This window comes from Homalodisca vitripennis, chromosome 4 (assembly GCF_021130785.1).
Source record: "Homalodisca vitripennis isolate AUS2020 chromosome 4, UT_GWSS_2.1, whole genome shotgun sequence".
NCBI lineage: Eukaryota > Metazoa > Arthropoda > Insecta > Hemiptera > Cicadellidae > Homalodisca > Homalodisca vitripennis.
In genome coordinates this window covers 178,678,335-178,699,558 of record NC_060210.1, presented here as the reverse complement: position 1 = coordinate 178,699,558, position 21,224 = coordinate 178,678,335, and the positions used below count along the sequence as shown (strand labels likewise).

The window sequence follows — 21,224 nt, the reverse complement described above, 5'->3', positions numbered from 1 at the left end:
TACTTTGTATGCTCAAGCAGTCGAAATGATGATGCCTACTGTATCACAGGTGTTGTTTATTTTGCATTTTTTTTTAATCCAGACACATCTCAGACCGTTGATTATTGTACAAGACGAGCTATTCACAATGTAAAACAGCCAAGTAGGAGGAATGTGAGTAATACATCAATACGTGAAACTTGTAAATTAATTGGAAGAGATTACGAATCTCCAACACGCACACCAGCGACGATGCGGATCCCAAACCGCAATTTACCGCCAGTCTAGCCGTTAAATCACTGCGGCCACCCCCACGTCGAGATCATCTACGTCACGAGTTGCCACATTATTTATGATGCTGAAGCATCAAATTGCTTGTAAAACAAGTGAGTTGATTGATTTACAGCGGGTAAACACAGGAGTCTGGCGGGGGCTCCACGCGGTGTCGGGTAGGCATTATGTCACACAGCCACAGGTCAGTGTGAATGTGAAACTGGAGACCCAGACGTGCCGCCCCAGCCATCCGCCACCCGCCACACGCAACTCTCGGCTAACGTTACACGTTACACGCTACACGCATCCTACTCACTACTGAGCATCTTGGTACCGGTACGTGACTCCGGTACACTGATCCTGTACCGACTGATTCCGCTACATGGATCTCAAAATCCAGTGAACAATTATTTCTAAACTTATCTGATCGTAACTTAGTACTCTTTGACCTTTGGCCTTAGCCTATACCTCTCAAAGGCCAAGTGGCACCTCAATTTAACAAGTTTCAAGCTTCTAGGACACGATATTAATAAGGAAGGGTATGTCGGGTCCTTAATAAAGGGCTTTGCGCCTCGAAAATCGATTAATGATATCATTTACTACTGGAAATTTTACTGTACATAAAATGATTGATGCAACGAAAAACATGCGTAAAAACAAAGCAGTAAACAGACTGATGTGTGTGTGTGTGTATGTGTGTGTGTGTGTGTGTGTGTGTGTGTGTGTGTGTGTGTGTGTGTGTGTGTGTGTGTGTGTGTGTGTGTGTGTGTGTGTGTGTGTGTGTGTGTGTGTGTGTGTGTGTGTGTGTGTGTGTGTGTGTGTACACATAATTAATCACTATATATAATCATAATGATGATTATATACAATCATACGTTGACTATATTATTACGTAAAATGCTACCACATAATATGATAGTATTATTATGCGAGATAGGTTAGATTGATATCACCTTTTAATTTAAGTAATGCTGTAGATTAAACATTCAACTATGATACAGTGTATATTATCTTCACATTTACAGGTCATTTGGTTCTCCAATCTTAACAACTGCATAACTCTTTACTTTAGAGAAAGGTCTCATTTATAAAGAAACGTATTTAAAAAAGTCATAAACGTATTAGTTTATCCAAGGAAAACTATTCCGAGAAATTGACGATTATTCTAGTATTCTGTGCTTAATTGAATTGAGTTACAATTTTGATTCACTGGAAAGGAAGTAATTGCTTCATTCAAATCAGCGTAACACAAAAGTAGTACTTATTATTCACCTAACTTATTGTACACAAGTTTCAATAGAACAAGGATTTTCAGAATCAGAATTTTCTCTTTTATACGACATTCTGCTACCATTTTCCCAAGTTTTATGTTCTTCAAACAGTGTTCCAAGTGATGTTAACACACCAAAGAAATAATGTTAAAATATTTTTCTACGACCATATGATAATAATTCTTACTATAATTGTTCACTTATGTATACTACACAGTGGCTTTAACTTGTCATAAACTAATATTTATACGAGATCACCTGATTTCCGACAGCCTCTTACAATCGCCAATCTTTCCCGTTTTTAAATGTTATATTACCGATAAAAAAATTTTCGATTACAAACCTGCCGTTATTCAGCAATATGCAACGAAAAATCATTCATAATCAATTTGGAATTGTTATTTAACCAATTGGAATATTCAATCAGCCATAAACATTACCGTTCATTCTGAACAGCATTTTGAACAAAAACAGCTTGAAAATTATTTTTTAATTATTATTTTCATTAATAAATTACTAATAATTTAATATAAAGTATATGTATTTTGCCATACCGAAGTAAATTGTTTTAGAATACATATGTAAACAGGTAACAAAACAGCACATAAATAACAACATAAAACTCAACAAAGCAATGATAGGCACTTACGACAGAACACGTGCAGACCGTACACTAGGCGTTGCGTTGGTGCTTCATCTCTGCAGCTATAGACAAACGTAAATCAGGTCGTTCCTCCCGAACGGAGGTGGTGCAATCGTTGTGCCGTTGATTTTATAGCCATATTCTTTATATTATTTGCAAGATCTTTTCAAATACTTTAAGGTGCCTTTCATGAAGACAAAGAAGAAGACATGTCTATTCCACAAGGAACTGTAGTCATGTGAAATAGAATTTGGAGGAATCTTTTAATGAACCCCACAAAAACAAAACATATGAAGGTGATGATATGGAATTGTTAAGTATGTATTGGAAAATATATGAGAGAGCTGACGTTTTTTAGTTTAAAAAATGTCAATTCTGTAAGTGGTATCATCTTCCTAAATCATATTTCATTGAGGCATATCATTTTCTTGTCAAACAATATTTACGAAACATGTATTTCTGTACTTATTTAGAGCTCAGTACGACTTCACTCATTTAAATCGTTGCTTCATGAGGCCAACTGGATTTAGAAATGAACTATTTCAAATTATTTATAAGAAACCCTAGTTGGGCTTTTGTTGTGGCAGTATCATAGGTATGGCAATTTCTGTTTAGGGTAAAATTTTTGCACTCTTTTGTTACTTTATGTATGCCTAACTCATTGTGTGTTTGTTATTGCCTTGGTTGTTGAAGTTTGTTCTAGGTTTATCTTTTGTTATTTCTTTAGGAAATTTAATTTTGTTATTTTTAAAATTTTTATCATATTGTTATAGTTTGTTTCAAGTTTATTCCTTGTTATTGCTTTAAAAATTTTACTGTTGTAGTCGTTCAAGTTTTATTTTTGATTGTTGCCCTCTTTTCTTGTCTGGACACTAGTCTTGTTACACTTGCTGTTTTGCTCACCAGCTCCTGACTTTTTTTGTCTTAGTTGTTGTCCATATACTTAATGCATATATTATTGTGTATTCATATAGTATTAGTATGCCTATATTGTATTGTGTTATTCAAATATTATTAATTATTATTGTAAAAATGGTGGATACCGTTGATGAATAAATAAATAAATAAATAAATAAATAAATAAATACGGAGTACTAAAACGTTGAAAAATTAATTACTTATACGCTCGGGAAGAATATATTATTTAACAGTAACATCCTTCTACGTCATAGATAGGAATTATTTATGATTTATTGTATTTCGGAAGTGTATTAATCAAGTATTCCAAGCTACATAGATTTTATTAGCTCCATCTGAGATTACAGGCATTTTAAGAAAAGTGACAAAACGTACATCGCCTTGAGAGATTTGAGGGCCAAGAGATTTAGTCATTCGCGTGTAAGACGTGCACAGCTCATGGCCGTCCAAGTGCTCATTACAGGCCCTAGTACCTCATCAAGACCAGTTCTGCGACCTTCCTGCTGGAGACTGATCTTGGCCCTGGAGACAGTTCAGCAGTGAACTGACCTCACTCACCTTTTTAACTTCCGCGCTGATATTAAAGCAATAATTTTACCTTATTTCTTGACTAACCATCTTCACATTACTAATTTTGTACGGACATATTGAAAGTTTCAGAAGAGTTTTTGGCGAAACAAACATTTTAGTGTGAAGTGGACAGTTTCCTTTGTGACCCATTTCAGCAAGAATAGGACCAATATCTGCAAGATCAGTTTACAGCAAACATCTCAACACCGTTGTCAAAAACGTACCTGCCATTTGTCAAAATAGAAAGTCGGTTCACAATAAAGGTTTGTTTATCTTGAAAACTACCCTCTAAAAGAAGTGGAGTGGGCGCGCCTGTCGACTTGACGACGTCACCCACCCCTCTGGCGTCAGGGAGCGGCGCGGCGGGCCGAGGCGCGACAACACGGCAGGCTATCGTCACCGATCTGGGTATCACTGACTGGGTTGGGCCAGGCTTCCGGGAGGCAGTCCTTGTTATTAGGTTCCGGGCGGAATGCCAGGTCTCGAGCTGTGTCAGTGAATTTTCAGAAAATGACTAAAGCGATAAAATGATACCACACAGATTAATTGTATTGCTATGGTTATTAAATATATTATCTCAATGGAAAGAAGAAAAACACTTATAGACCAGTACAAAAATAGAGAAATAGTACTTTATGATTGCAGAAGAAAATTATTGTATTTGGTTAACCTTTAGTAAGGAAAAGCGGAAAAGACGTCAGGTAACGTAATATAAATACGAAATTACTTTCAAAAGAACTGTAAGGTCAACTTACGTTTTCTGGCATGTTTAAAAAGTGTTGCTGCAAAATGTATTTTTTATTAATGATCAGAAATGTTTTTAAATCATGCCGTTGTCTGCTACCCATATATGCTATTAATAGAAAGGTCTCAAAGACTTTTAACTTGGAACACATGTTCATCTTAGTTATAGAAAGAACTATATTGATTTTAGGGCTGGAAGAGCAAAATTAAAGGTAAACATAAAATTGATTTTGGGGCAAAAAGAAGAAAATTAAAGATAAACATAAATTTGTAACACATTTACATTGCTTGATCTTACCGTTGGTTATTATGTTACCTGGAAAAGCAAAATAACCAAAGTTGTAAATAAGCAAAGTGTACTGACTGTCTTAGTTAATTATATATTATTTCTCAATAAGTTACCAACACGTGTGATAAAGTTTCTTTATTAGAATGGTTACTTTCATCAAAGATGGGGAATTTTAACTTGGTTCTATCACTAAGTTAGTAACTTTCCATACTCCGTTTCATCGGTTTAGTTTTATACTGTAATTAATATGTAAAAATGTGTTTTCATTGACAAACAATTAGTACTTTAAGGCCATAATTGTAGAGAGTTAATCATTTAATTCATATCGACTGATACTGTTTATCACAAGCACGTTAAACTGAATAGGCTATTACCGAACATACTACTAAGTTCGTACACGGAGAATATCTTAGAACAATATACTGTCGTTTAAGAATTCTAAGACGAATCTTTTTTTAAATTTTAATTACATATTTAGTAAGTTTTTACCAATTTTACAAAACCTTATAAAATACAATAGGAGGGTATTTAATATTTGCTGTATAAGTTACTATATAGATTAATCAATGAAAAAAATATAAGTGAAACCATCAAAAATAAAATACAATAATATGTTATTCAAATCTCTATAAAATTTCCTTAGGTTACTTGGACAAGATGAACATTACAAAACCTTCATTGAATACTCACACACACCTAACATGCAGACTCTGAGGTTTTACATTCCGGAACCTAAAGAAGAGGTGAACTACAGCCCCCAGTCCACGAGAGATGGTACCGGCACCAAGATAGTACCACACATACAGGCTCTGAGGTTTTGCATTCCGGAACCTAAAGAAGAGGTGAACTACAGCCCTCAGTCCGCAGGAGTTGTTACCGGCAACAAGATAACACCAAACATACTGGCTCTGAGGTTTTGCATTCCGGAACCTAAAGAAGAGGTGAACTACAGCCCCCAGTCCACGAGAGATGTTACCGGCACCAAGATAGTACCATACATACAGGCTCTGAGGTTTTGCATTCCGGAACCTAAAGAAGAGGTGAACTACAGCCCCCAGTCCACGAGAGATGTTACCGGCACCAAGATAGTACCACACATACAGGCTCTGAGATTTTGCATTCCGGAACCTAGAGAAGAGGTGAACTACAGCCCCCAGTCCGCAGGAGATGTTACCAGCCCCAAGATATCACCTAACATACAGGCTCTGAGGTTTTGCATTCCGGAACCTAGAGAAGAGGTGAACTACAGCCCCCAGTCCACGAGAGATGTTACCAGCCCCAAGATAACACCTAACATACAGGCTCTGAGGTTTTGCATTCCGGAACCTAGAGAAGAGGTGAACTACAGCCCCCAGTCCGCAGGAGATGTTACCGGCACCAAGATAGTACCACACATACAGGCTCTGAGATTTTGCATTCCGGAACCTAGAGAAGAGGTGAACTACAGCCCCCAGTCCGCAGGAGATGTTACCAGCCCCAAGATATCACCTAACATACAGGCTCTGAGGTTTTGCATTCCGGAACCTAGAGAAGAGGTGAACTACAGCCCCCAGTCCGCAGGAGATGTTACCAGCTCCAAGATAACATCAAACATGACCTACCTCCACCCGATACAACCTGCAATTATGGAGGGCCCGTTGCAAATGTCCAACAACTGCGTACACGTGGTAATTATACAGTGTAATACACGTTTAGTATCATCTAGATAACGTCAACCTTTCATTTCCGTGAAATCGAGTATATTTGCAATGCATGAGCTCACGAACTACAATGATTATATCGATCTGATTTATCTTATCTGACATTCTACAACGGAATTAGGCAAGTCTTGTTATACCGGTTGTTGGCTAAGTGAATACCTTTTGTAACACAGAATGCACAATGTAGCTCGTATTTACAAGTTACAATGATTATATCGATCTGATTTATCTTATCTGACATTCTACAACGGAATTAGGCAAGTCTTGTTATACCGGTTGTTGGCTAAGTGAATACCTTTTGTAACACAGAATGCACAATGTAGCTCGTATTTACAAGTTACAATGATTATATCGATCTGATTTATCTTATCTGACATTCTACAACGGAATTAGGCAAGTCTTGTTATACCGGTTGTTGGCTAAGTGAATACCTTTTGTAACACAGAATGCACAATGTAGCTCGTATTTACAAGTTACAATGATTATATCGATCTGATTTATCTTATCTGACATTCTACAACGGAATTAGGCAAGTCTTGTTATACCGGTTGTTGGCTAAGTGAATACCTTTTGTAACACAGAATGCACAATGTAGCTCGTATTTACAAGTTACAATGATTATATCGATCTGATTTATCTTATCTGACATTCTACAACGGAATTAGGCAAGTCTTGTTATACCGGTTGTAGGCTAAGTGAATACCTTTTGTAACACAGAATGCACAATGTAGCTCGTATTTACAAGTTACAATGATTATATCGATCTGATTTATCTTATCTGACATTCTACAACGGAATTTAGGCAAGTCTTGTTATACCGGTTGTTGGCTAAGTGAATACCTTTTGTAACACAGAATGCACAATGTAGCTCGTATTTTACAAGTTACAATGATTATATCGATCTGATTTATCTTATCTGACATTCTACAACGGAATTAGGCAAGTCTTGTTATACCGGTTGTTGGCTAAGTGAATACCTTTTGTAACACAGAATGCACAATGTAGCTCGTATTTACAAGTTACAATGATTATATCGATCTGATTTATCTTATCTGACATTCTACAACGGAATTAGGCAAGTCTTGTTATACCGGTTGTTGGCTAAGTGAATACCTTTTGTAACACAGAATGCACAATGTAGCTCGTATTTACAAGTTACAATGATTATATCGATCTGATTTATCTTATCTGACATTCTACAACGGAATTAGGCAAGTCTTGTTATACCGGTTGTTGGCTAAGTGAATACCTTTTGTAACACAGAATGCACAATGTAGCTCGTATTTACAAGTTACAATGATTATATCGATCTGATTTATCTTATCTGACATTCTACAACGGAATTAGGCAAGTCTTGTTATACCGGTTGTAGGCTAAGTGAATACCTTTTGTAACACAGAATGCACAATGTAGCTCGTATTTACAAGTTACAATGATTATATCGATCTGATTTATCTTATCTGACATTCTACAACGGAATTAGGCAAGTCTTGTTATACCGGTTGTAGGCTAAGTGAATACCTTTTGTAACACAGAATGCACAATGTAGCTCGTATTTACAAGTTACAATGTATTAGCGAAAACTGTTTTAGCAGGTGTTTCTTGTCACTTCCAACTTATTACTTCAGAGGTATTGTAGAAGTACTAAATGATCGTCGCAAACTTACATTTTAATTTGAATGTTATGGTTATATTATAGAAATTGACAGCCAATGTACATTGTATAAACTCAGAGAGCGTCAGTTATGGTGAAGTTGAATGGAAGATATCAAAAGGGTTGAAAATAAGAAGTAATAAAATTTTTAAGATAATACCTTTTCTTGGCTTCACACTTGAAACGACCATTAAACGCATAAATAAATATTAAATCGCCGTTAACTAACAATATAAAGACCGTCACCACGACTTCGTTTCTCTTTATGTATAAACTGTGATATTACTTATATGTCTGATGGCCGGTTTTAAGAGTATAAATGTATGAAAAATACAATCTGAGACAATATTATAGTTCGATATTTTTAACCCTTTCGATATACAACCATTTCGCCCTCCACCAAAACTACCGTGGCTAACAATCGATTTCTTTCTTAAGAGCAATTCTATACTGATTACAAGGAAACCCAGGTTGTGTGCTTAAAATGTGCAAATTGGTTCTTCGCACTATTATTCCGGGCTGTTCACTAAAATATAGATAGTTGAATTGAATAAGTAGAAGATAGTAAAACTAAATTCAAGTACTTCAAAATAGATTTCGATACTGCCGTATATGAGGATAGAACGTAAGAGAAACTGCCTGAGAGGTTTGGAGAATAGAGTAGCCCAGCGTTTCGTAATGATGAGTCACTCATTACCGTTCATGAGAATAGAACGTAAGAGAAACCGCCTGAGAGGTTTGGAGAATAGAGTAGCCCAGCGTTTCGTAATGATGAGTCACTCACTGCCGTTCATGAGAATAGAACGTAAGAAAAACTGCCTGAGAGGTTTGGAGAATAGAGTAGCCCAGCGTTTCGTAATGATGAGTCACTCACTGCCGTTCATGAGAATAGAACGTAAGAGAAACTGCCTGAGAGGTTTGGAGAATAGAGTAGCCCAGCGTTTCGTAATGATGAGTCACTCACTACCGTTCATGAGAATAGAACGTAAGAGAAACTGCCTGAGAGGTTTGGAGAATAGAGTAGCCCAGCGTTTCGCAATGATGAGACGCAATGATGATTATCAACCCGGCTCTGATCACATGTAAAGTGACCGGCCTTGGACGAGCACCTGGCGCGAGTCCTCCAGGGAATGTGACAGCTTGTCTTCAGTCGCTATTGTCTCCGAGGAGTCTCCAGAATACCAAGCAGGCATGCCACCTTGAACGACTAAAGACCTCAATGACTTCTAATGCTCAATTGCTTCGGTTCAGTAGATTCATTAAGGACTTCAATTCAATCAGCTTATTCAACTATCGTTTTTTTATGTTTAAATCTCTATGACTAAGTTTTATGTATTATACTATGATGCATTTAAAGTTGTTATAAGGGGACCCTATGTTCACAAAAATTCTACATTTACACTCCAGTTATGAAAACGAGTATTATATAACATATAAACTCATGTCAATCATACAGGTCTGAGCTAATACTCCAATAGGGATGAATACTGAGAGCTTGACAATTTTGAAATATAAACATATTAGGATTCATTCACATTATTCATGGCCTGTTTCAAAATATTTGACCCTCACGAAGTGAATTCAATGGAAGCAATATAGTATTCTAGGAGCTAATGCCCTTTCAGCGATATATCAGTTCTACTAAATTTACGAGTTGAGCCACTGGCGTTTTATTTTCTGAGTAAAAAACAAGAAACGAAACATGTAAATTGATAATTTAAAGATAAGCGATCGCCCCAAACAGTGTATAATAGTACAGAATATGAGGTGTTCCTTCCTGGAGGGAGTAGTGGAAGATTCAAATTCTGACTTTGATCCGCGGCCGCGTCAAGGGAGAGCACTACAATAACCGAGGTATTCAGTGTCGGGATGAACAATGTTGTTGATACTGGCGCTATTTCCAGACAGTTGGTGGCGGAGTGGAAGCTTATCCGACACCATCTGTTCATGTTCCTCCAGCGTGAGAGCCAGATGTGAGCTAGAGCCTGGAGCAGCACATGGTGCTGGAGCTGGAGATAGAACTAGAGAGCTCTTGGCATATTTTGATTATGCATTCCAGGCTGGTAGAGATGATGCGCACACGCGCCTAACCGTTCATGCGCCAACCGTCTCTACACTCCATATCATCCACAAATTATACTCAAAATAGCTGTCGTATTGTATAACTATAACATCGACTTGAAGAAACACTCGGAGATATAACGTTAAGGCGCCAAGAGGCTAAATACGACTATTATGGTAGAGTCCCGCTGTAGGACGAGGACTGTTATCTCTAGTGTCTTGTCTGGGCTTGTTTTATGGCGGGTCCGAACAAACGAAGCTGTGGGGACAAGTCATTAGTTCAAAGCTATTTCCGCCCTTATCAGAGTCAACACGGTGCGAATAGGCTTAGGGCTTAAACAGTGTCTCCCCTACATTCCTTGTAAGTAGGCCACGTCTACTGTCGTCACTGACTGGCCTGTAATGCCGACATGGATATTTATTTGTTAACGTTTAAAACTAAAAAAAATATTTACTTTGCTTGTTCTGCAATCTTCAAACCACTGAACACCCAACACTCATTGTAGTTTTAAACAACAGATAAAAAATATTCGGAGATCATCAACAAATATTTTTAATGGATTTTTATGTTACTAATTTTACCTGTAAACATACAATAAAAAGTAAAAATGTTGAATTCCAATTTGGAAAATGGTTAGGAAGTAATAAACTCCATTTAAACAGCCTATAACGCACAATATAAACAAATTATCTTGCAAACATATAAACAAATTATTTTATCTAAAGTATTAGTAGCAAATAGCGATTGCGCCTGGGTCTAGGTAGATTCACACCCACACTGGAATCTGGGTATACTATTGCGGGGGATTGGGACTCCCCTAGGCCGCTGCTACTAGGACGCATATCCTTGGTGGCATGTTAGTTACCTAGTGCTGTTCCCAAATCAAATTACACACACACACACACACACACACACACACACACACACACACACACACACACACACACACACACACACACACATTATAGATTTTTAAATATACCGATAATGATGCCATAAAAACGTATAATAGACTGAAATAATCATACAGTATTGATTACCCATGAGTAGAGATATTGACTGAATAAAACGATAACCCTCTCTTCGCTGGTAAGTGTGAAGATGCGTACGTGTGAAGAATATCCAAATGTTACATTCACACGTTAGGGTTAAAAATTATTTAGTACACTATCTAGTGTTTCAAAACCAAAAATAGAAAAGAATTACTATGTGATAATTAACATTTATGACGTAAATATAAATAACATATTGTCACGAGTATGCTCGTAGTAACGAGTAAATAAATTTTAAGCTGCACTTGTAAGGAATTATAAAATATTATTGATTAATTAATTTGATTAATTTTTATGTATGTGGTCTGGATAGTATAACATATTATCCGACGAAAGTGTTTATCTGGAAGTGCATGTAAGAAAATATATATTTTCCAAGCAGTTACACGTGTGATAAACGAGTTGTTATAAATTTGTTATTTTAGAATCTGATGCTGCATATTAGTAGACGACGCCTTTTATTGTTATTTTATAGGTATAAAACATAAGCCTATGGATAATCTCCATCTTTGTGTGGCCTGAGGTATTTTCTCCGTCATTTTTGGTAATAAAATCAGTTATTATGTATCAGATAACGTAAAAATACGTTGAGGCGGTAAATAAGCGTATAACGATAAGCGTTGCACAGCGGAATTATTATTTTCGACGATTTAGGTTAGCACATTCGAAGGGTGATCACGTTAAACGCGATTGGCATCAGTAAAAAATGAGCTCGCGGTCTCCATTCCAATTACGACTATTACGGTTGTGGTGGCTGACCGCGGGCCCTCGAGCCGAGGTCAATCGGCGGTGACCTTGGAATCATCTTAGGATACCGCAAATGTTGGGTTCCTTCCTGCCGCAAATGGGGATTGATGGCTGTTCATTGTAACGATTGAATTGGCGGCGTGGTCGTTGACCGGATCTACAGGCTTGTAACCCAGTGTGTCGCTGAGGCATCACTATATACTGTATGCATATCATTTCCTTAAATAATTTCATCATTTGAAATAGTAGTTCTTGTTTGAAGTATGTATATAAGTAGGAATTTACCTCACAATTGAAATTACTATTGAACTTCACCACTCCGAACCTTATGTTGTGACGAACGTACACTGAATTTGGAATGACTGGGCCCTAATTAATTAAATAAGGTCGTGGAACGTTGATTGGAAGGTAGGCCACGATATTAACACCAAAACACCGTGCCGGTTCGTCGAGGGAGCGGGCAGCCAGCTTTGATTTTCAACTCCGACCACTGAAACTCGTCGAACGTCCTCGCCCTACGGAAGCCTGAAGAGAAGAGAGCGAGAAAACCTAATTCCAGAAATCTAGAAGCCTGAACACTAGAACAAACCAAAACAGGCAGAATTCCAATGAAACATCTAGAATAAGAGGTTAACCATCTGGAAAAGCAGACGACTCGACCAGCTGTAGGGAAACTGCTGCCGGCCCGTCCATCGGCCAACAAAAATAAAGTGGTAAACGCCACAATGTTGGTAGGGGGGGGGGGTCTAAAGGAATCCCCGAAAAATCTTAAATTTAGTCATCGTTGTGTATGTTGAAGGGGTTAAGACAAGAATGGTGCAACAAAAAATTTAAATTTGTAAGAATTGAATTAGCACAAATGACAGTAATTGGCAGTTCTTTACTGTTGCATATGAAGAGCTGGCTTCTTCTACGATGCTACGACAGATCAGGTGTCGTGCTTCACATTCAGGATTCATTTGGAATTTGATATTGTCATACATAACTCATTTATTTCTTTGCTTTATCACGATTATCACCGATTTGAACTACGTTTACAATTACGGATAAAAGTCCAAGATCTGAATTCATTTCACTAATTTTAACAGCACTAATGTAATTTTCGCTGTTTCATATACTGTGCTGTTGTAACAATCCATACTAATTTTTTGTAACTTAACGTAACCAAGACTACATGTATAAAGTAAATAATTAATTGCTGCAAAATCTGTTACTCTCAAAACAGCTTAAACAGTTATATTTCCACGATTTGTTTGCTCAACCGTCACGATTTGATAACCATAAAGAATGAGTTCCCAGCGGATTACGTACGGTACAGGTTTGGCGATTATCGTTAACGTCAACTAGACACTTTATGGTGCATGACTGTTAATGACGACTGCGCTTAATAAGTTGTCACAAAATCCGAGTGCATGCAACTACATACGACAAAATTGATTTAGCTAACTTACTGAGGTCATTAGTGTCATTACTATAATACAGTTAGTTATTTGAACTCGTGTTAGCAACCCTATGTTAAATGAAGTCCGTTTTGTTGAAGTTGTGTTCATCGTAAAGTGGATTACAATTAATTAATTGCTCAACAGAGTTTGAAAGCTCTATAGTTCTATAATATTAACAAAAACAGGGATATTCACGGATATGGGGGGGGGACACAAAATTTCTGTGCTCAGGATATTTATTTCTAGTAATATATTTAGTACTGTTTGCCGATACATAGTTCTTAGCCGAAATGTTTTAAAGTGGCAACAGGCTTTTTCCTAACTGTGGTGATATAACTCTTTTGACACAACATTCCACATAGTTAAAGATACTATAGTTTTAAAGACCTCATTCATGCATTTCCCATGTTAATTTTGCCAAATTAATGTACCTTTTTCTCAAAAACTATAAAAAATGTGTGCTTGCAAATTTTTACCCTATGTACTATACACCTTTTTGTACACATTTATAACTTTTTGTAATAATTGGTTCATAGTAGGAGTTTTGTTAATTTTTTTTGTAAGTGTAAACAAAATTATTTAAAAAAAAATATGTTTTAATTTTGTAAAAAAATTCTTAGGTATAATTTACAACAACCAAAAGTTATAAAAATGTAGAAGGCTATAAGACAAACACAACAACAAAAACTGTATCTTGATATCTTGTATGGTTGCTGAGAAAAAGGTACATACATAATAAAAAAGTAAACTTTCGGAAAACGCAAAAGAAAGAAAACAAAGAGAATTTTTGACATTACCTATTTATTTAATACGATCCAGATGCATATGATGGTTGGTCTGGCCCCTCTTCCTCAGCATACAACTCCTCCAGTTTCTTTTTAGATAGTTGTTTTGACTGTCTGGCTTTTTTTTGAATTTCTGCATTTAGTCGATCCGCTCTCCATATGCGCTGGTCATCGAAGGTTTTGAATACTTTTGCAGAATGTGTTTTCCAACTTGAAGGCCCAAATTATTCAGAACCAAGCACTTGCTGATGTTTCCTTTGTTGAAGGCACTAACTGCATCATAAGCTCCCAGTTGAAGTGTTTTTTAGTTGAACAAATGTATTCTTCGGAATTCGGTTCCATACTACATTGTTGAAGGATTCATTGGGGTTCTGGCTTTTTCCATGCAAGCATTTTTTTAGTAAATCAGGTGCAGCTAGATCCTTGTATATAGGCTTTAAAACCTCCATGATAGCTTCAGGCAGATGAAAATGTGAAGTATGGTCATATTTTTGTTTATTTTGCTGATATTTACACCATGATGATTCTCCTCAATGAAACATTTCTCAGTGTATAGCAAACTTCAAAAAATTGTTTCAAGCATTTATACTTATCATATTTTTATAATTTATACATCATTTTAAACAGGAAAAAGAGTAGAATTATTTTAAATTATAACCTGAAAATTGACAATTTTTCGATTTTTTGGTTACACGGTTCCCTTTTAATTTCTACACAACTCACGTATAAGTTAATAAGATTATAAAATGTACAAGAGGATGTTTATTTCAGTGAACCGATATTGAGTAGCTATTGGAATAATAAGCCATTTCCAAGACCATTCCTTAATCTCATATTACTTAGTCGGAGGTTTCAGGAATGATGATATTTTACCTAAACAGTTACGTATTACTATAGAAAATTACTGAATGTAATGTAAAATAAACACTCTGTACATAATACACTTTAGTTTTAGAAAGTCTATTAATGATCTCAGGGAGGAGAGAATATCCGTCACTCTCAACGAAAGGTTTATGGATGGAGAGAAGAATAAACAAACACTTTCAAAGAGCGTATAAAGTGCATCGCTCTAGGACTGCGTAAACACTCTCAGGTAATACAATATTCTTGTGCATTTTGTTTGTGTAACAGTGAGTCAAATAATTATGGTTAAACACAATAGTAAAATTTCTACAAATAGAAAATTGTTTGTTACAAACGTACAACTACTTCAATACGGAACGCTAATGGAAATGGCTAAATTACTTTAGTCCTAATCAATAGCGTTTTAATAGCGAACACACGACTATATAAACATACGAAGAAAGACCCAATTAAAAAATGTTACATTATTTTACTAAACTAAATCAAATCTAAGGGTACCTACTAAAAAGTAATTACACTAATTTATTTTTATAGATACTTTTTTAAGCATTTTATTAAAAAGATTTTTATAATTAATTCATATTCCAAATACACCAAGATTTGTTGCAGTGATGAAACCGAGTTTTTGTTGAGATGATTTTTTTTTATTTTAACGTCATAATTGTTTATTATAAAATCCCTAAAGAGACAGCGTAAAATAGTTTGATCACTCCATTAAGAACTACAGGTATTTGAAGTGGGACATCTAAGCCATTTGTAAGCCAAATAAAAAAGGATTAAAATTTATATTTTGTACAGTATATATAAATGAGCTAAAGGTATAGGAAGAAACGGTTTTATAATAATTTATAAAATAAGACAATTGAATATTTCTTGACTAAAACCCCGTTTATTCCTTCCATATAATTTTATGTCAACAATGTAAAAAATTATATTCTTATCTGTAACCGTATTGCTTTGAACCTAATTATAAGATACCCCTAAAATTTTCCTTTTAATTGCAATTATCGTATATACATAAAAAAATGTCCTTATCTTTAGAATGGTATTGTTGTATAAGGCTGTAACCAACATTTTGTCCGAAATGTGAAAAAAGTTGTTCCATGAAAACAACCGATTGCACCACTTTCAGAATACGTTCACGCGATTAACATCACATCGTGTACTATTGTAATCCAGGTTTCTTAGAAAATGCATTTCCAAGTAGCACTTGACGTACGTTGCCTTGGTATCTAAATAGCATAAACTACAAAATTAAGCCTGTGCTATCAGTCATTGTAGAATTAACCTATGACGTGATTACGTTAGCTACTTACGCAATGGCGGCGGCCTTGGCGCTGGGGGTCGGCAGTCATCTGTAACACCAACAGCTTTATTACTCCTCTACAATTACAGCAGCATCTGATAACATAACTGGGCCTCACTCTCACCCTGGCCACACCATATCACAAAGGCTAGCAGTTGTTCGTGATGCAACACCCGGCATCCCGTGTCGTTCTGTACAGTTAACAACTATCTAACTATCAATTACATTTTAATTTTATCACGAGGACTTAGATCCAAGCACTGCAATATTATAAATTACTTAATTTCAAAGTGCAAAATTTAATCTTAGAAACACTGTCTAAAATGTTAGTCTAAAAGTTTAAATTATCGTACGCCACTTATTATATCTTAATTTTATGAATAAATTTTAATGTTATAATGAATAAGGACATAAGGAAGTTTGTAAGATCTGTGACAACCTTATAAAACTGCCCATGTCATTAATTAATCGCGTAAATATATTTTGTACGATCATTATAGTTAACGCACTGTTATGCTCAAACTTGAAATATTATTAAAAAAACATTTTCATGCCCTAAACAATGTTTTTGTAGCACATTAATTAAGAGTTACACTATAAAGCTAGGATTGTTACTACCTACTGTAGGCCATGTCAACTACCATTTCGATACACATTCATGTTTTAACATTTATTTGTTTAAAATAATTCTAAAGTGAAATCGGCTAAAAGCTTAGGTTTTTCCAGTTATAACTAGTTCATAACTAGTTCAGTCAACAGGAAGAACCGATCAACCGATTTAAACTACGTTTTTTTTTATCAAACACCTTCCCTAAAAATGTACATCAAGACATTTTGAAATTTGGCCTGTTTCAGGCTCCTTCGGTAATTTGTGTAAAGTTAGTAATTGGATTATTGTATTTAATATAATAATAATCCAATAGTTATACTATTATGTTTAAGCGAATAGTTTAACCTGTGATATTACATAATGAATTGCCACTTTGTACTGGATTGAGATAGAAAGCTCTAATTTTCACTGTTCTTCTTCTTTTATCACGCAAGACCTTTTAAATGAAAAGTCACTCAATGGGTCTTTAAATTTAAAAAACTTGAGCTCCCCCCAAATCCCATTTTGGGATTTTGGGATGGGCAAAGTTGTTACAGTGACTACAAAGTTATATTTTTTTACAAAAGTGTCCCGATTTCCATCCCTCCATCTTTATCCATTAAAAACTAAACAAAGTGTATCTATACTTGTCACACTGTGTATATACGAACAAGTGGCAAAATGTAACAAGTGATATCTCTCTCTCAAGATTACAATACTGTACAAGGTCAATACTGATATATTCGTTTAATCACCAAGGCTCTAAATAAATTGCTGCACAAGCGTATAGACCTTTTAATTGCATTAGTAACAGAACACTTAAAGCCAATTAAGTAAAATTAACCATTTTTCCATATCTTTTCCTTACAATACATTACTTTGCTTACAACACCAGACGTTGATTAAGCTCAGCTGGTTAAAAAAATGAGTACTGCTCATTCAATGGAGGGTTTTCAGAAGATAATGTCCTACGTATTATCAGTTAAAACCGTAAATAGTGTAAATGAACAAACTCGCTCCTTCTTGTAATGTACACACTTCCGCGAACTAATAGACTCATCACAACATCTTTTCGAGATAAAACTATCTTCCGTAAACAGTCAACAAAAGATAAGGACTGAAGGATTGTCAGCAAGCCGTCATACATTGACAGAGTAAGTCGACTGAGTTAGGCTATTGGACGTTTTTACAAATCATATTATAAGGCGATATCGATCGCATGATGTTATTTTCAGCGCATAGGCCTAGCAATTGATATTAAAGCAAAGTTCTCGGTTGCAGTCACATATGTTATTATGATTATCACATGGTATTTTCGGATATTGTTTACGGTTTTCTCCGCTGTATTTAACGTCAAATCCTGTATATTAGTTCTTCAGAACTCTCACTTAGACCTGCCACAAACGTATTCTTTAAGGAAGTTTCATAGATCGATAAAAAATTACATTGTGTGTTTAAACAATATAAATTTAGCTCTGGGTGTCTACACTATATCAAAGACCAAAAATCACAAGCCTTTAGTAGCTATGGCAATTAGAGAACGTGTCCTCCTGATTATGATTGAGGACAGTTTACTGATTTTAAATTAAACAGACATTAATCTTGTAAATTGTAATACAAAGATTGAATTTAAAGAGCCAAAAAGTCTCATATGTTTAAAAACAGTGTAAAAATAACAGGACCTAAAAATATTATAATATAAATATGAGTGTTTAATGATATACAGGGTTTTAATTGTAAACAAATCACTGTGACAGTCTGCAGAATTCCACGTATAAATATTGAATATTGTAGCTTTTTAGATACTGCAGGATCAATTGAAACTTCCATTCTTATATTGAGACCTAAATTTTATTAATAATACTTCAATTTTCCTAATTTAAAAATTTAATTGTGTCAACGAAGATTTTAAATGTGATACTTACTTGATTCATGGAGATTTAGAAACAATGATCTATGCGTTAAAAATAGTATTTTGATTTAGGATGGGCAATATAATCACAGCGAACTGACGGATTGATAACCTTGATTGTTGGTCCCCACAATCCATGATAGAATTATGTTCTTTATCAATCCATTGTTCTAAAATCTCAGCTGTTGTATGTTTTTTTGGATTGGGTAACAGAAATCACGTATTTCGTTCTAAACTTCGAATAAAAATGACAATGAATCATAACAGCTATCAGAAAATATTTCCGTGTTTCACCAGAACGCCAAATGTTTCCTAACTTTACCCTATCAAGGTTGGAATGTAAACTGTAGGAAAGAGAGTAAAATTAATTCTTATTTATTCTACTTGTTCAATTACGTTTGGTTATCAATGCTTGCACTGAAAAATATGATACTTATTCGTGTTTTGAAAGAAAAACAGACCACACGAACGAATCTAAAAATTAAAAAACTACCAATAAATGACTTTGTATCGTTTGTAAAGAAATTGCTGTAAAGGGGCCAATTCGATAAAAATAACAAAAAGTAGGTAAATTAAAATAGAATATAAACACTACAATTAACTGCTGTACTACATGGCACTAGTGATTTGATGTTAAATTAGCCACTAGAATAATAATTTAAAAATTTTTGGAAAAAAATAGGCTTTTTAATCATACTGGTATGTTCATACAATACTTGACTCATGAAGAATATGTTTATTTTGTTATTATAAGATAGTATTTAGTATAATAGTTATAAGATTATGAGATAGTTATGACCGTAATAGTTGTAAGATCGTAACGATATAGGCAAATGAGGGTTTTATAACAAATTAATGAGATATTAGACCACCAGAAATATATTTATATGTCTGAACTGACAGATTTGAGAGCGCGTCACTGACACAGACTGAGTTCCTGGAAACTGAGAGCGATTGTTGGCTTTTATATCAAGGGTCAAACGACTTTATGGCTGGTTAGTTGTTGGGAATCTCAGACTTTAGTTGCGTCCAAATTCCAACGAAATCTCCGGCCTGTTAAAAAGGCATTGCGAAAGTCGTTTTCTAATTTTATGATGGTTCCACGCTGACACTTTTACTGCTTTGACCACTTAGGATAGAGCACAGAACAAGGAAAAGTAAAAGCTTTCGGGAACCAATCAACGTAAATAAATGGAATTTTATGGAGATGTTTTAGGAGCAGTTTCACTATACCTTTTGCAAGAATCTAAATTTAATCGCTTATTAGATTTTAAATGTACGGACCTTATTACGATTCTGCTTTGAGGAACATCCCTCTAATTTCTAAAAAGAAACATGTTATATGGACTGTACACGTAAGGGACACACAATTGGAATAATCCTTGACCTTTCCGGTGACGTAACGCAATTGTCAGTTATTTAGGGTCACAGCCACACTTGACAGTGAAAGTCACATGCTGTCATCGCCCTTTGGATTCAACCCGACCCGACCCACGACGTCACGGGCCGGGGTTCTGACGTCACCCAGGGCGGATCCTCCGTATCACGTGACGTTTCCTCACTCATTGTCATATCCGGTTCCGTCCATTTCCAAACAATAGACAGAGCGGCACACTTTCCACATGGTGTACGACCTCATTAGACATGAACATGAATCGGCGCGGCGAGCGTTAGATAAGTTGTCGGAAACGTCCTTCAGTCGCGACATCCCTGGAGTGTTTTTGGTGGACCCTCACATTATCACTAAACTACGTTCCATTTGCTCCTTACCTACCGTAGTGTATTCAGCCGGTAATAAAGAGTAATGTAAATAATCTGTAAAACGTGCGTTGTTCTTTACATTTTGATAAAACAATGCAACTAAAATCTAACGTCAAATGACGAGAACGTGTCACGTCCTTCGATGTCGCTGGGCACGTCTCCAGATTTCGGCAACTCCTATAATCGCCCGCGACGAATTTAATGACCGTCAAACGACGTTGTGGGAACGAGGAAAGCGGAGCGGCACAAGATGACAGGCGAGTCGCGTCGTCCGAGCTCGCGGTCACTTGGCATTTGGCGCGGTCCTTCAGCACGGCATCAACCGTCAGGGCTATTACTTTCCTCTCTGGAGATCCATGTAATGTAGTGTTCTGTTCCAGTAGTTTACAATTTGATCATCTACTTTTACTAATACCGGGCACTAAAATGCCAGCAATTAAATCACCGTATTGAGTTTGAAGGTCACCTATCTGAAATTTTGACAGCTTCTCTGAGAAACAGGGCTGACCACTTGTTCACACGACGTGGTCTGGTTCAGTTAGTATCAGGTTCGAAGGTGAAGACTGCTTAGAAATCACACCCAGACTTCAACCCATCACGTAACTTTGAAGAAAGGCGTGAGTGTTTAATTGTAAAAAATGGGTTTTAAAGTGTTTTCAACAT

The 21,224-nt window shown here is 35.9% G+C and overlaps 1 protein-coding gene across 1 annotated transcript in view; it reads right to left on the bottom strand.

The window, feature by feature from the left end:
* LOC124360707 (rho GTPase-activating protein 7) overlaps nucleotides 1-21,224 on the bottom strand; it is a 366,867-nt gene that overhangs the window by 279,706 nt on the left and 65,937 nt on the right. The window contains exon 2 of the mRNA XM_046814537.1: nucleotides 16,310-16,348. The gene's annotated coding sequence lies outside the window, so the exon portion shown is untranslated. The remainder of the gene's footprint in view (nucleotides 1-16,309; nucleotides 16,349-21,224) is intronic.